The sequence below is a fragment of the Mustela lutreola genome, chromosome 7 (assembly GCF_030435805.1).
Source record: "Mustela lutreola isolate mMusLut2 chromosome 7, mMusLut2.pri, whole genome shotgun sequence".
NCBI classification, from domain to species: domain Eukaryota; kingdom Metazoa; phylum Chordata; class Mammalia; order Carnivora; family Mustelidae; genus Mustela; species Mustela lutreola.
The window spans coordinates 70,445,940-70,463,017 of record NC_081296.1 but is presented as its reverse complement, the minus strand read 5'-3'; the positions used below and the strand labels follow the sequence as shown (position 1 = coordinate 70,463,017).

General features: G+C 37.2%; 1 protein-coding gene across 7 annotated transcripts in view; it reads right to left on the bottom strand.

The window, feature by feature from the left end:
* CTDSPL2 (CTD small phosphatase like 2) overlaps positions 1–17,078 on the bottom strand; it is a 79,364-nt gene that overhangs the window by 57,970 nt on the left and 4,316 nt on the right. Inside the window, exons 2-3 of one of the 7 annotated variants that reach the window (XM_059181398.1) lie at positions 7,006–7,216; positions 2,917–3,095 (exon numbers count right to left, since the gene is read on the bottom strand). The exons of 4 other annotated variants lie outside the window; for them this stretch is intronic. The gene's annotated coding sequence lies outside the window, so the exon portion shown is untranslated. The remainder of the gene's footprint in view (positions 1–2,916; positions 3,096–7,005; positions 7,217–17,078) is intronic. 2 more of the 7 variants (XM_059181399.1, XM_059181397.1) reach the window with 2 other exon arrangements.

The following is a 17,078-nucleotide window of genomic DNA, read 5'->3' as shown; positions in this document are numbered from 1 at the left end:
TAAAACTACTAGTCAGTATTCCTTGGGCACATAGATGCAAATATCCTCAACAAAAAACTAACAAACTAAATCCAGCAGATTTAAAAAAAAACAACTTTTTTTTCTTCATCTTATCCATTTTTTTTCTTTCTTCCTTTCTTTATTTTTAAAGATTGTATTTATTTGTCAGAGAAAGAGAGAGTGGGAGAGAGAGAGCACAAGAGGGGGGAGAGGCAAGCAGAGGGAAAGGGAGAAGCAGGCTCTCTGCTGAGCAAGAAGCCCAATTCAGGACTCCATCCCAGGACTATGGGATCATGACCTGAACTGAAGGCAGATGCTTGACTGACTGATCCACCCAGGCATCCCTCCAGCAGCTTTATAAAAGGAATACACATCAAAAATAAATAAATAAATAAATAAAAAGCAAGAAAGAAAATTTAAAAAAGGAATAAGGAAGATGCATCATGACCAAAGTAGGATTTATCCCAGGGATGCAAGGCTGGTTTAACTATGAAAAATGAATCATAATACACCTTATTAAGGAAATAAAAAATTCCATATGATCATCTCAAAAGATGCAGGGAAAAAAAAAGAAAGCATTTGACCAAACCCAACACATTTTCACAATAAAAATACTAAAAAACCTGGCAATAGAAGAGAACTTCTTAAACCTGAGAAAAGGCATCTACAAAAACCCCCAGCTAACATCATACTGTATAATGAAAAACTACATGCTTCCCACCTAAGGTCAAGAAAAAGACAAGGTTATCTACTCTCACCACTTTTATTCAACATTTTACTGGAGATCTATGCCATGGAATTAGAAAGACAAATAAAGAAGAAGTAAAAGAAATTCACATTAGAAAGAAAAAAGTAAAACTATATCTAGAGGACATCATATTGTATGAACAACCACAAAAGGAGAAACCACAAAAGCAAAAACTAGATAACTAGACTTCATAAAAATTAAAAAGACCTGAGAAGACACTTCATAAAAGCTAAATGATTGGCCAAAGGCTTATGAAGTGATGCTCAATATAATTCACCATCAGAAGCAGAAGCTGAAATTAAAATAGCATACTAATCCACATTTACTTGAAAGGCAAAAATTAAAGAGACTGACAATAATAAATGGTAGCAAAGGTGTGGAACAACAAGCACTCTCATATTCTCCTGGTGGGAATGTTAGGTTTTTGGTAAATTTCTATTCAACAACACCTCACCCCTTGATCCAATAATTTTTTTCACTTCAAGTTTTTATCTAAGAGAAATGCAAAGGGTCCACACCATACTTTTACAAAAATGTTTAGACAGGCTTTATTTACAGTAGCCTCAAACTGGAAAAAGAGACAGAAAAGCAAATACTGTGGTGTTTTCATGTATTAATAATCAAAAACAGAAAACAATTACTATTATCATTAACAAGTTGAAAGAACCTGAAATAATGCTGAGCAAAGGCAGGCTCTCTGCTCAGTGGGGCCTCTCTCTGCCTGCCTCTCTGCGTACTTGTGATCTCTGTCAATAAATAAATAAATAAATAGTTACAGAAATTAGTCAGATCCCATACAGTGATAAGAAAAAAAAGAGAGAAGCAAAAACAGAGAGAGAGAGAGCAGAATAAAACCCCCAACTTTTGGGGGGTATCTGGCTGGCTCAGTTGATGAGTATCTGACTCTTAACCCTGGGGATGGTCATGAGTTCGAGCCTCACACTGGGTGTGGAGCCCACTTTAAAAAAATAAATAAAATACTGAAAGAAAATTTTTTAAACCCCTAACTTTCTACAGACAATAAGACTATAAAAGTTAAGTCCACAAAAACAGATCACAACTACATACTATTTCCAAGCAACCTTAAAGACATTGATACTAAACCACTTAACCAGGATTTGAAGAGAGGGAAATAAAGTGAAAAAATAGAAAAAAATCATTTCAGAAATAGGCCAATAAAGAAGGAACAAAGAATTAAGTGAACACAAAAAAGAAAGAATATTTTCACACATTAAAAAAGATTCAAGCAGTGCCTGGCTGGCTCAGTCAGTGAAGTATGCAACTCGTGATCTCAGGGTTGTGAGTTCAGGTTCCATGTTAGGTGAAGAGATTACTTTAAAAAAAGATTCAAGAGAAACTGGTAAATACTGAAAAACAGATCAGATACTCAAAAACAAGAGAACTTTCCAGAAATAGAAAAAGTCTGAAACCATGTATTGAAAGAAACAGAACGGAGAATAGCAAATGTGAAGAAACAGTCTGATACGAATTACAGAACTTTACTGAACTTTAAAGAGGGAAAAATCCTTTATCATCTAAGCCAGATGTAGGCAAACTTTTTCTTATAAAACACAGTAAATATTTTAGGCTTGCAGACCACAGGGTGAAGGTTAAATGAAATTCCAATATCAGCCTAGACCATGCTCATTGGTTTCAATACTGTCTATGGCACTGCATAGCAAGAGCATCCAAAAACAGTATGTAAGTGAATGAGCATAGCTGCTACATACAATAAAACTGTGTTTACAAACACAGGCAATCAGCCCATGTGCAGCAGTATGCAGAACCCTGATGTAGACATGCATTATAAATGACTTTATAATGGAAAAAAACATTACTCTAAATTTTTCAATAGCAACACTTTATGCCAAAGAATGGAGCAACATATTTAAAATAGTCAAGAAAAGAACATATATCCAACAAAGATAACAAGAATAATGGCCAAAAACTATTATCAATGAGCAAAAACTCTAGGAATGCTGGGCCTATGGAGCCCTTGCTAAAAAATCAGAGCATTTGAGAAAACCCAATTGATACAGATACTGCACAAGAACTAATGGTGACTATCAAACATACAACATGTAGTTACTCATACAGCAAAAATAAAATGAAGGTTGAAAGAGAGAAAATATAGTATGTATATTCTCTGACAATGTAAATATACTTACCTACTTAAAAAAGTGAGGGGGGAATAGGAAGAACACAGCAAAGGGTATATATATGGCTTCAATAATCATATATAGGATAATAGCACTGGCATTGCTATTGTGAGACTATTATGAGATAAATCTAATTTAGTATTTAGATTTCTAATTCCAGGTCTGTCATCTACTGGGTCCTCAGGAACCTAGACACAGTATGGAACAAGAAGACAAGAGACAGAGAGGAAGTTAAAAATAAAATCCCTGGAATTCTGACTATGGTCAATAAATCTCCCCAAAAAGCAAGCACTCAGTTAGACAAAATAACAAAAACCACCATTTCAGTACTCTAGAAACCAATCAAGACACTTTAACACTCTGAGAATGCTTATAAAACTGCTCAACTTTGAGTAAGAACCTTAGGAGTCTGTGTCATTCTTATCCGGGGCTGCTCTATTCCTGAATCCTCCACCTCCAAACTCAGATGGTCTGTCAGGCTGAGAGGACCGCCAACTTTGAGGTCACCATAAAAAGAGACTCACAAGATTTAAAGCAGTTGGGCAATGACCACACTCAGTGGTCACCAGTATAAGTAACAGTTTTGGTGTAAGTAATAATTTCTATGGCAGGCAAACTATGAGGGCCAACAGCTCTAATAGCTTGAAGTTGCAGGGGTGTTTGGACAATCACATTTCTGGCTAAGGTAGTACACAGGCACAACAGAGACCAAAGAGGGCCCCACCTATCCACATACTGAATCTTGCACATCAGAATTTTTTAATTTGTAAAATGTTTGCTAAGTGAAAGTAAAAAATGACACTAAATTGTCATAATGACTGGTTAAATTAAATGTTTTAATTATATGTATGGACTACCTTTAGTTCCCATTTTGTTAAACGCCTATGTATGCCCTTTCCTCATTTTTTCCTCTAAGGATCAAAACGCGAAAGTTGAAAAAGACTTTAGTTCAACTTCCCCAACCAAAGCAGTAATCTTTCAGGTAGTCTTCCTGTCTAAAGATAACCTAGAATGTGCTCAAATACTTAAGGAGACATCAAGTCGACTACTTCCCCATACAAGTATTTTAAAATGTTAAATGAGGTCTAACCAAAAAAACTTTTAAAGTGAATTGAATAAAACCTGCAATATACTTGGGTGCTTGGGTGGTTCAGGTCATGATCCTGGAGTCCCCAGTTTGAGTCCCACATCAGGTTCCCTGAAGGAGCCTGCTTCTCCTGCTGACCTCTTTCTCTCTCTCTCAAATAAATAAATAAAATCTTTAAAAAAAAAAATGCAATTTATCAATAATTCCCTTATTTAATAAAGAAGAATTTCTAGGGGCACCCGGGTAACTCAGTCAGTTAAGCTTCTGACTCCCGATCTCACATCAGGTCTTGATTTCAGGGTCATGAATTCAACCCCACACTGTGCTCTACACTGGGCCCACAACCTACCTAGAAAACAAACAAAATAAAGAATTTTTAAAAAGAATTTAACTCTAGCAATTGGCTAAGCGTAACTTTCCTTGTTGTAAGTCCAAAGCTTGAAATTTTTTCATTTTAAAACTTAAAGATTTTTATATAACTTTTTTATTTGCCAATTATGGCTTAATTTAGAGGAAGATATTTGCATTATTTGCCCCAACTCCTCAAAATAATGGAACTATATTTAATACTTCAAAAAACACTTATATATTCAAATATCTCAATAAATATTTGCTAATTTAATCTCTTGGCATTTCTTGCAAATTACTAAAATCCTAAAGTAGGGGTGCCTGGGTGGCTCAGTGGGTTAAAGCCTCTGCCTTCGGCTCGGGTCATGATCCCAGGGTCCTGGGATTGAGCCCCACGTCGGGTTCTTTGCTCAGAAGGAGCCTGCTTCCTCCTCGCTCTCTCTGCCTGACTCTCTGCCTACTTGTAATCTCTATCTGTCAAGTAAATAAATAAAATCTTAAAAAAATAAAATAAAATAAAAAATAAAATAAAATCCTAAAATAAAGGTTCAAATGCCCATCTTACCTGAATATTGAAACATAATCTAAACAACCACACTACCAAAGCACTGTAAAAAGTATTGTGTTAGTTTTCTAGTAAGTCTCCTGTCCACTCCAGAAAACCAACCCTTAACTTATCCTTTTCAAAAATAAAGTACCTACATTTACCTGAACATGGAAAAAGTTAAATATATTAACAAACATCTGTCCTTTATTAATTACTAGGTGCAGGGCACTGTCCTAAGTGCTTTCTAATACATTATTTCACTTTTAATCTTTCAACAACATAAAGTGGAAATGAGGTGGAAAAAATGGCAGAAGTGTTCTAAGTAACAATTTCCATGCAATTTCAATAAAAATAAGCGACAATGGTTTATTTACCACCAAGAAACTAAAAAATTTTAATGATTCTAATTTCCCATTAGCCTCTCAAGTTTGTTTTTCCCTCTGCTCTTTTCTAAATACATAGTCAGTCATTCATAAGTGATTTTCCTGCTGAACCCCTGTCTATACAAAGCCTTAAAATAGGGTTAACTTACAAACAGCTGTGTTTACAAATTGGCAGTTGGAAGCTCAAAATAAAATTTCTCATAGAAATAGTGTTACAAATGGGGATTACAGTTCCAGGGTAGGTCCTATGGCATATTTTTACCCACAGTGTAACTGAACAGAAAAACCTAGGGGAGTCTTGATGGCTTAGTTTGTCAAGTGTCTGATTCTTGGTTTTGGCTTAAGGTCCTGGGATCAGCCCCAAATCTGGCTCTGTTCTCATTGGGAAGTCTACGTGAGATTCTCTCTCCCTCTCTCTTTCTCTACGCCCACCCCATCTACCCTTCCCTTCCTCTCTCTAAAAATAAATTTTGAAAAAAAATTTTGAACCTAAACAATTATACCAACAGTGTGGAAAACTATATTCCTTCCATATTTCTACACCAAGCCTATTGATAGTAAAATTATCCATCTCTAGTGCTGGGGAAACTGAGCATCCAAATAAAAAAATGAAACTAGATTCTTACATTATATACAAAAATTAACTCAAAATGGATCAAAGACCTTGAGTTAACACTATAGAAGTCTTAGAAGAAAAAGAGGACAAGCTCATGACACTGAATTTGGCAAAGATTTCTTGGCTGTAACACCAAAGTACAGGCAACAAAAGAAAAAGAAGATAACTGAACTACATCAAAATTAACTTTTATGCACCAAAGGATACTATCAACAGTGAAAAGGCAATCAATGGAATGAGAGAAAATATAAGCAAACCATGTATCTCATAAGGGCTTAATATCTGAATATTATATATCCGAATATATCTGAAAAACTTCTACAACAACAACAACAAATAATCAAACAACCCAGTTCAAAAATGGGTAAAAGAGGGGCACCTGGGTGGCTCAGTGGGTTAAAGCCTCTGCCTTCGGCTCAGGTCATGATCCAAGGGTCCTGGGATTGAGCCCTGCATCAGGCTCTCTGCTCAGCAGGGAACCTGCTTCTTCCTCCTCTCTCTGCCTGCTTCCCTGCCTAATTGTGATCTCTGTCTATCAAATAAATAAATAAATAAAATATATTTTTTTTTAAACAATGGGTAAAAGACTTGAACAGATATTTCTCCAAAGAAGATATGTAAATAAGCACATCAAAAAATGCAACATCAGGGGCGCCTGGGTGGCTCAGTGGGTTAAGCCGCTGCCTTCGGCTCAGGTCATGATCTCAGGGTCCTGGGATCGAGTCCCGCATCGGGCTCTCTCTCTGCCTGCCTCTCCATCTACTTGTGATTTCTCTCTGTCAAATAAATAAATAAATAAAATCTTAAAAAAAAAAAAAATGCAACATCAGTAATCATTAGGGACATGCAAACCCAAACCACAATGAGATACCTCTTCACACCCACTAGGATGGCTATAATAAAAAACCAGAAAATAAGAGGTGTCAACAAGGATATGGAGAGATTGGAACTCTTGTGAACTGATAAGAATGCAAAATGGTTCAGTCACTGTGGAAAATACTATGGCAGTTCCTCAAAAAATTTAAAATAGAATTACTGTATGATCTAGCAATTCTACTTCTAGATATATACTCTATAAAGAATTGAAAGCAAACAGACATTTGTATAGCCATATTACCAGCAGCATTATTCACAATAGCCAAAAAGTGGAAGCAAAAGTGTCTATCAACAGAGAAGTGGAGGGGTGCCTGGGTGGCTCAGTCAGTTGAGCATCTGCTTTCAGTTCGGGTCATGATCACGGGGTCCTGGGATGGAGTCCCATATTCAGCTCCCTGCTAGGTGGGGAGCGTGCTTCTCCCTCTCCTGCTCCCCCTGCTTGTGCTCTCTCTCTGTCAAATAAATAAATAAAATCTTTAAAAAAAAAAAAAAAAACAGGTAAGCAGATAAAATGCAATACGAATATACAATGGAATATTATTCAGCCCCAAAGAGGAAGTAAATGCAGCAACATGCTACAACATAGATGAAACTTGTTAACATTATGCTAAGGAAAATAAATCAGTCACAAAAGGACAAATAATATATGATTTCACTTACATGAGATACCTACTCAAATTCAATAGAGATAAAAGTAGAATAGTGGTTGCCAGAGCCTGGAGGAAGGAAGGGAAAGAGGGCTATTATTTAACAGATACAGAGTTTCACCTTGGGAAGAAGAAAAAATTCTGGAGATGGATAAACAGTGGTAACGGCTGCACAAGATGAATGTACTTACTACCACTGAACTGTACATTTAAAAATAATTTAAGGGCGCCTGGGTGGCTCAATGGGTTAGGCTTCTGCCTTCAGCTCAGGTCATGATCCCAGGGTCTAGGATCGAGTACTGCATGGGGCTCTCTGGTCGGCGGGGAGCCTGCTTCCCACCCGCCTCTGCCTGTCAAATAAATAAAATCTTTAAAAAAAAAAAAAAAAAGGTTTCAAAGGTGAATTTTATGTTTTCTATATTTTACCACAACTAAAAGGGGGGTGGGGAACCCTACAGGTCTCCATCTAATCCCTTTCTCTGAGCTACTATGAAAATGTAAGGTAAAGGATTCCAAGAGAGTGAGAGATGGGGACTCTGGAATAGGAAAACAAAATCCCTTATTTTTTAACTTTTTAACAAACTACACGGGGAAGAACAGAAATGCAGAAAAGGGGAAAGGAAAGTACAGAAAAGGGGACAAGTAAAATCTGCCCCCATACTCTGCTGTTTATATATTTACTACTTTTAAGAACTGACAAAATAACCCGTAGACCAAAAAATGGTGGGGTTGTCAGATATAAAGTACCGAAACAGTTCATCTAAATTTGGGACAAAAAAATTTTAATATTACCTGGTTTTTCTGGGCCTTTCATAACAGGAAATGGAATGGAAGGATAAGCAGGATTGGGAGAAAGATAGGTTTGGGGGAAAGATAAAAAAATTGTAAAGGAAGGGCTAACCATAAGGTAGTTTGGGGGTAACCACAATACTTAGGGAAGAGGAAAAAATTTGCTCTTCCCGCTGCATGTTCCATCCGGCACCTCAACCTTCTGCCCTGGCTGGCTGTCAGAGCAATGATTACAGTGTTCTATCATCAGGCGGACCCTGCAGCACCAGACCCCCCAACAGGGACTAAACTATGGAAAAGGCAGAGGGAGTTTATCCCAAGCAACCTGAGAACAAAGAATTTGTAGGACAGACAGGAAAGCTCCTCTAATTGTGGAGTTTTGCCTAAAGATCCATTTTTATACATTAATTGGGTTCTGCCTACACAACAGAAAGTTTTGAGGAAAATGCTACCAGCCTAACAATTTAAAAAACTGGGTAAACTACAAAATCAAACTTTTCTTGAACCCATCAGAGAGCTAAGGTCACAGGACAACCAAATAAATATTCAAGAAAAGACAACTCCCTCCTAGGAAAGACAGAATGTAAGCTCTGGCTCACCTACAGCAGAGCATGAGAAAAGACAGTGGGGCCAAAAAAGCAGGTAAAAATAATTCATCTAAATTTGTTAATAAACTCCTTAAGGCAAAGTGGGCTGGCATAGAATGTAGTACTCCTGGAAGCCCTAGACACAATAGGGCTCTATATTTGCAGTATCTTTGCCACAGACCTCCACCAGGTACTCACAATATATGGGAACATATGATTAGAAAAAATCTTCTGTGGAGCGGGGCTTAAGAGAAGAGCAGCTTCTACCAGGGGAAAAATATCAAAGCCCTAACTGGATTCTTCTCCCCTAAGGAAAGAAAACTTTAAAGCTGGGGAAAGAGCAGCCAGTCCAGTCATGTTCAAGGCGTAAGTGAAGACATTATTAAGGATAAGGGTAGAGTCAAAGAAAAACCCCTTGACCACTGTGGGAGGGGGCAGGAAACAGTTTTGGGCCCAGAATCTTAGTATCACTGCCTTCAGAGATCTCCTACCACTAAGGCAAGGCTTGGGAAACACATTTCTAAACAAGACCTGAAAAGGCCTAATTTAGCACAGAGTGGCTATCACTGACAGAGCCCCATTCCTGACGTCCAGAGACATAGGGCCTACCCTACGTTGAGACTGGACCAGGACAACATATTCCTGATTCCACCCCCAGGTGAGCGAGCACAGATTAACGTAACAGTAATCTCCCACTGGAAAAGAATCAGGAATATCTACAGTCCACATAGAGGGGACATGCACAAGGAAGGTCAAAAACTAAGAAACACTTTTTTATGCCTCAATTTCTAGCTAATGGACAAAGTACCACTAGAGAGGTTTGAAATCAACGGTGCACTTTAAATATTCTTTGCAAAGAAAAAATTTTTGCAACAACAAAACCAAAACTCAACTAATCCAGACCCCTACACTAAGAAGCCCGGTCTCTACTGTCCTATTCATGATATCTAGCATTTGATAAAAATACTGCAAGAGGGGGCACCTGGGTGGCTCAGTGGGTTAAGCCGCTGCCTTCGGCTCAGGTCATGATCTCGCGTCCTGGGATCGAGTCCCGCATCGGGCTCTCCGCTTGGCAGGGAGCCTGCTTCCACCTCTCTCTCTGCCTGCCTCTCTGCCTACTTGTGATCTCTCTCTGTCAAATAAATAAATAAAATCTTAAAAAAAAAAAAAATACTGCAAGACACACAAAGAAGAAATATATATCTCACTGTCAAGAGACAAAGCATTCAACAGAACCAAAAATCATTGAGGACGAAAACAGAAAAGTCAATGAAATCAAAAGTTAATTTTTAGAAAAGATCAGTAAACTGATAAATCTCCAGCAAGACTGAGGGGGAAAAAAAACACAAATTACAAATATCAGGAATGGAAAGGTGAAAATCACTACACATCCCACAGACATTACAGGAACAATAATGGAATATTGCAAAGAACTTTATGCCCATATATTCAACAATTCAGAAGAAATGGTCAAATTCCTCAAAAAACATGAACCAACAAAACTCACAGGAGAATAGGTAACCTAGGGGCACCTGGGTGGCTCAGTGGGTTAAGCCTCTGCCTTCGATCAGGTGGTCATCTGGGTCCTGGGATCGGGCCCTGCATTAGGCTCTCTGCTCAGCGGGGAGCCTGCTTATCTCTCTCTCTCTCTGCCTACTGGTGATGTGTCAAATAAATAAATAAAATCTTAAAAAAAAAAAAAAAGAATAGGTAACCTGAACAGTCCTATATCTATTTAAAAAAACTGAAATTATAGGAAAAGTGTCCAATACAGGGGTGAAGATGACTTCACTGAAGAGTCCTACCAAACATTTAAAACAAAAACAAAACAATGAATTAACACAAACTCTTTTAGAAAAAGGAAGGGAACACTTCTCAACTCATTTTATGAGGTCAGCATCATCCTAATAACAAAATTAAATGATACATATTAACTGGGCCAAATACCAGTAAGAAACTGCCAATACTACACCTGCTATAACCTAGTAATATTATTTAAACTTAAAATATAAAGGAAAGAGTTCTGAACATGCACATATTGCTTCATCCCAGTAATTTTATTTATGTTAGAATTTAATATATCCTCTAGGTCTTCTGTGGAGTTCCACTAAATATGTTCTTTTCTATTATAAGTAATACAGAATAAAACAAGTAAAGATTGGGAAATGAGTACACTAGGGAAATAAATCCACTATTAACGAATGAAAATGGCACAATTTAAGTAAATTACGTCATAAAACAAACATAGCAATGGGGGCAATGACATGTTAAGCCTAAGAACTCATGACATTGGGGTGGGGGATGAGGGAGTATATAATGTAAAACGTTTCCACTTTTTTCAACATTTATTTATTTATTTATTTATAAATAAAAGATTTTATTTATTTTATTTGACAGACAGAGATCACAAGTAGGCAGAGAGGCAGGCAGAGAGAGAGAGAGGAGGAAGCAGGCTCCCTGCTGAGCAGAGAGCCCGATGCGGGGCTCGATCCCAGGACCCTGAGATCATGACCTGAACCGAAGGCAGCGGCCTAACCCACTGAGCCACCCAGGCGCCCCTTTTTTCAACATTTAAACCAGACCTCATTACAGGAACAGAAAAGGCTGATTGCTCAGCAATCTAAAACTAGGCAATGAAGTTTGCTTTCTATTTACCTGCAGGCCAGCTAAAAGGTTTGGCAAAGTGGGTGGGGGCAGAGAAAGCCAATTCCAAATGTTCACTATCAATTACAAAATTAATTCTGCTAGTTTCTCTATCCCTTTTATATTTCAGACTCACATCCAGCAGCCTTCTCAACACTTCTCAACACATTCATCATGTGGCACCTCAAATTCAACTTACCCAAAACTGAACTCACTTTCCCACCCAACCCCCACATCCAACCCAAACCTGTTCTTCCTACTATATATTTTCTACTATATTCCTTTTTTTTTTTTTTAAGTTTATTTAAGCAATTTCTACACCCAATGTGGGGCTCAAACTCTTGACTCCGAGTTCAAAAGCCACACGCTCTGCAGAATGAGCCAGCCAGGAGCCCCTCCTATATTCTTGATCACAAGTAATGCTTCTACCATCTACCTAACCAGAAATCATCCTAGACATCCCACCCATTCCTCCTCTCTCTTGTCTCCTTTGTCAATCACCACATCCTTATTATTTAATCTCTGAAACATTTCTTAGTCTTGTCCCCCTTTAAATCCATTCCTCCACACTCCACAAATCTGCCTGCTCCTTCTCATTAACTACCTTCAAAATAAAGATCAAACCCTGGTATTTTATAAAACCCTATACAATACACCTCCCCCAAGTGTTTTTTCATTGCTATTTGCTGCCCCACTGTATGTGCCCCGAAGATTAAATAGTTTCCTGTCCACAATGTGCTGTATCTCGCTTCTGCTTTTCTCTACCTCAAACATTCTTCCAACTAAACTAATTCTTATCTTCATTACTGAAAGCTCAGCTCTAGTAACATGCACCCTGGTAAGATTAGTAAACACCTCCACATCCCTAAGCCTAAAGTAAACCTATGAGTATCTCTATTTAAACTCTCCACAAATCCTACTGAAATAATCCAAATATCTTTAGCTCCACTAGACTGTAAGAGTCTTTTTTTTTTTTTTTAAGATTTTATTTATTTGACAGAGAGAGAGATCACAAGTAGATGGAGAGGCAGGCAGAGAGAGAGAGAGGGAAGCAGGCTCCCTGCTGAGCAGAGAGCCCGATGCGGGACTCGATCCCAGGACCCTGAGATCATGACCTGAGCCGAAGGCAGCGGCTTAACCCACTGAGCCACCCAGGCGCCCCTAGACTGTAAGAGTCTTGAAGGCAAAAATCTTATCTGTAACTCCAGTAACCTAGTACAAAAGAAAACCCAATCTCTGTTGAACTGAACCATAATTTTTCTCATTTTCCTCAGAGACGAGAGAATGGGGGAAAAAAACTATGTCATTAAAACATAAACAATCCTCACTGCAGCAATCAATTCCTGCTCACAAAAAGAGGCCTATAAATAAAACTAAAAATGTTCCTTCCTCATAAGATTTCCTTCCTCTTCACAAAATTCCTGATTCCAAGCAATATATGAAGCAAACAATTACAGTTACAAATTATCTTGCGTTAAGATTATAATAATGTTACAAGCATAAACTCAATCATTTGCTACTGAGGTCTTGAGTTCACAAATTTCTATCAAAACATCAAAAGAGCACACTACATATATAAAGGATTCCTAACAAATCAGCCAGTACTAAATGGATGTACATCCTTTAAACAAGTATTTGCAGAATAAAGCAGAGAAGAGAGAAATAAAAGTAGGTAGTAAATATAAAGAAAACTAAAAACATCAGAAATCAAACTTTAAAGGAAAAGTCTGGTTTTCCCATAAAATTTAGGTAAATATAAATAATATGCCAACTATATAAAGAATAAATGCATGCAATGTTATGGAATAGCCTCCTCAGGGAGATACTGAAGGGGTAACAGGGAGGTACCAGTCCCGAATCTATCATTAGTTAGCTGTGACACTGATCAGGCAATGATTAAGTCATACAATCATTCTAGCATTTCATTTCCTCAACAGCAGAAATTGTTACCGGACATCAGATCTGTGCATTTCACCACATGTAAATTAAAAAAAAAAAAAAGGCTGCCAAAATGGGAAGTGAGTCATTAATTCATCTGAGCTATTTTCATCCTTGTATTACATACAGTCCATCCCACAGCACCCTAATTAAGACAAATATTTACTACATGTTTAAAAAACTTCAAAATAGTTCATCATTAATAAAACAAAGACTTTACTGGACTAGATGACCCCTTTGGTCTCCATTAGCTCTAGAGTTCTATGGGTTTGTTAAATTTATACTATTACAAACGGTATCACTACTAAATTTATATTAAAAATTATGTTATGAAAGAAAAAGCTTAAAATCACTACCTTCACTGATACCAAATAACACTTTCAAAAGTGTCAGCATTGGTTTTCAAGGTCTATATTTCTAGCCTGACTAAGCTGAAATCAACAGCTTCAGGTATTACAACTGTCCTCTTTAATCTCCACTACTTCCCTAAGCTTTCATTAAAAGACTTCAGAGAAGGAAGAGATTTCTCTGTCTCTCTCACTTATCACCTAATAAAAGTCAAAAGTCAACTAGAGCAGAAGGAGTTAAGTAGAGGGTATTATATAAGCATCAATTCTAATACAAGGAGAGTTTTCTTCAAATCCTTCTCTAAAAAAGTGTGTGATAAAGATAGGTGGTCTTTGGAGTTATTACTATTTTTTATACATGACTTGGTCTTTTTTTTTTTTTTTTAAGATTTTATTTATTTATTTTATAGGCAGAGATCACAAGTAGGCAGAGAGGAGGCAGGGTGGGGGTGGGGGGTGGGGAGCAGGATCCCTGCTGAGCAGAGAGCCCAATGTGGGGCTTGATCCCAGGACTCTGGGATCACGACCTGAGCCGAAGGCAGAGGCTTTAACCCACTAAGCCACCCAGGCGCCCCTGACGGGTCTTTTTAAATTTTTATTTATATATTTGACAAAGAGAGAGAGACAGCGAGAAAGGGAACATAAGCAGGGGGAGTGGGAGAAGCAGGCTTCCCACTGAGCAGGGAGCCTGATTCAGGAATAGATCCCAGGGTCCTGGGATCATGACCTGAGCCACCCAGGCACCCCTGACTTCGTCTTTTTCTGTTAGCTAACATTACAGGATTCCTCAGAAACTGCAAAAATTAATAAACTTATAGTCAAAAGCATTTCTCAAAATACAGAGAGAATACAAAAAATAAAAGAGCTTCTGAGTTACGCTAATAAAATTATGTTTTTTTCCTCTCAAAGTTTTCTTTGATGAACAATAACAACAAAGAATGCTTTTTCTAAATCCATGATCAATTATTTTTCTCTGGAGAAACAAAATATGTGGACTGTTAAATTAGTGATGATTAAAAGACTCTATGAGAATAGAGAACATTATTCAGTTTGTTAATCACTGAAAATACTAAGGCACAGTTTTTCAGATATATGTTTTAAAATACTACTAACAGTACCCCAACTTAAAACCTAGTATATTCCCCAGTAGAAATATCCTTGGGGCAAAATCAATATATGTTATGGAGAGCATGAGGTAGTTATGTTCTGCTGAGAACATTTTTATTTCTTTAACCTAATCTTTAACAGAACAATAATCTGGAGATTGTTTCAATTTTAACTACCTTCAATAAATACACTTTAAGCATCCTGTAAAAACGGCATTCAACTACATGGTTATGAAAGAAATTCCCTAAATTAGACTTTATAACATAATGTGCTAGCAAAAATATAATTTCTGAATTCTTTTTTTAAAATTTCTGAATTCTTAATAATTGAGTACCATAATATTCATGAGAAACTTCTATTTTTCCTCAAAAAGCACATATGAATTTTGTCACTCTATTCTATCATTTTTTCTCCATATTACTTCCTTTGGAGAACATTTATATATTCCAACATTTTTGCTTTTTAATTTGCTGGGTCACCTGTATACATCTACATAGTAATGTACTTATTAGATACATTAACAAGGAAAATTGGAAAATTAAAAAAGTGAATTTAATTTTAGCAGTATTTTCCAAAGAGTGCTTTTTATTTAAGTAGTTCTCACCAAAACTGGGAAAGAGGAAACATAAAAGCTACTTATTTATACTCTCTGATTAAAACTTCTATTTAAAGAAAATTTAAACCTACTCTTGGGCCAGTAGAAATCTGAAACCTGCAGAAAACATTAATTTATAAAGAACCAATGAGATGTTGACAAAAAGGAAAATAACTAAAAATCTTTAAAATTATGTAGTAAAAACACCAAGGCCTTTGCCCAAAATACATTTATAGTATCTCAAATAATCCCTACTATTCTTCTACTATCTACCACATAAAAACTAGTCATTTTGATGGAAAGAAACTAAAGACAAGCTCTATGAAGAAGGGTGAACTTTTTTTTTTTTTTAAAGTAAACTCTACCCCCAACATGGGACTTGAACTCACAACCCCAAGATCAAAAGTCACATATTCTATGGGCTGAAGCTACCCAGGCACCCAGAGTGAATTTCTATTTGTTTTTTTTTTTTTTTTTTTAAAGTTCTTTTTTTTTTTTTTTTAATTTTTTATTTATTCGATAGATCACAAGTAGGCAGAGAGGCAGGCAGAGAGAGAGGAGGAAGCAGGCTCCCTGCTGAGCAGAGAACCTGATGTGGGGCTCGATCCCAGGACCCTGAGATCATGACCTGAGCCGAAGGCAGCGGCTTAACCCACTGAGCCACCCAGGCGCCCCGTGAATTTCTATTTGAATCACGAATAGGGGCACCCAGCTGGCAGTAGGTAGAGCATGGAACTCTTGATCTTGGGGTCATGAGTTTGAGTCCCACATCTTTAAAAGTAAATAAATAAATGACTAGTCAAAGGCAAGGTATAATCGTAATTCTCTAACAGAAATACCTTTTGTTCGCTGTGACTTAAAAAATAAAAAGGTATATTTCCTTATGTCCTAATAAGGAAAAAGTGCATGATTGTTTGAAATGTGACTGTAAATATTTTTCAAATAATTTTTATCAGTACCTCAGAAAATTAAAGGATTGTATAATTATTTTATTTAACAATATACACTAAAGCAGACACTTGTAATATCAGTGAGAGGTTAATCATACATATTTGGGGAATACCAGGAAGAAAGCAATTATTACTAAAACAAATAACTGTAGTTTTTTTCTCAACTAAAAAGATACATGTTCTGGATATTTTTAACAAGTAATATACTCAGGGCACCTGTGGTATAAGTGGTATAAGTGGCTCAGTTGGTTAAGTGTCTGCCTTCAGCTCAGGTAATGAACCCAGGGTCCAGGGACTGAGCCCCCATCTGCTTCTCCCTCTCCTTTTGCCCTCCCCCACACCCTGCTCATGCGTGCTCTCAAATAAATAAATAAAATCTTAAAAAAAAAAAAATAAGGCATTCTTTTAAATTCCTACTTAAAGATTACTTAAACTGGTCAACACGAGAAACTTAAAATATCAGGTTATGCTGCTAACAGGGTCTTAATCTTCCCTTTATTTACTTTTAGCCACAGCTCTGCTTTTTTACTTCCCAAAAATTTTGTTTTAAAGATTTTATTTATTGGAGAGAGAGAGAGAGAGAGCTCGAGTGCATGAGCAGAGGGAGGGGCAAAGGGAGAAACAGACTCCCTGCTGAGCAAGGAGCAAGAACCCTGGGATCAGGACCTGCTTCAAAGGCAGACAGACCCTTAACCAACTGAGTCACTCAGG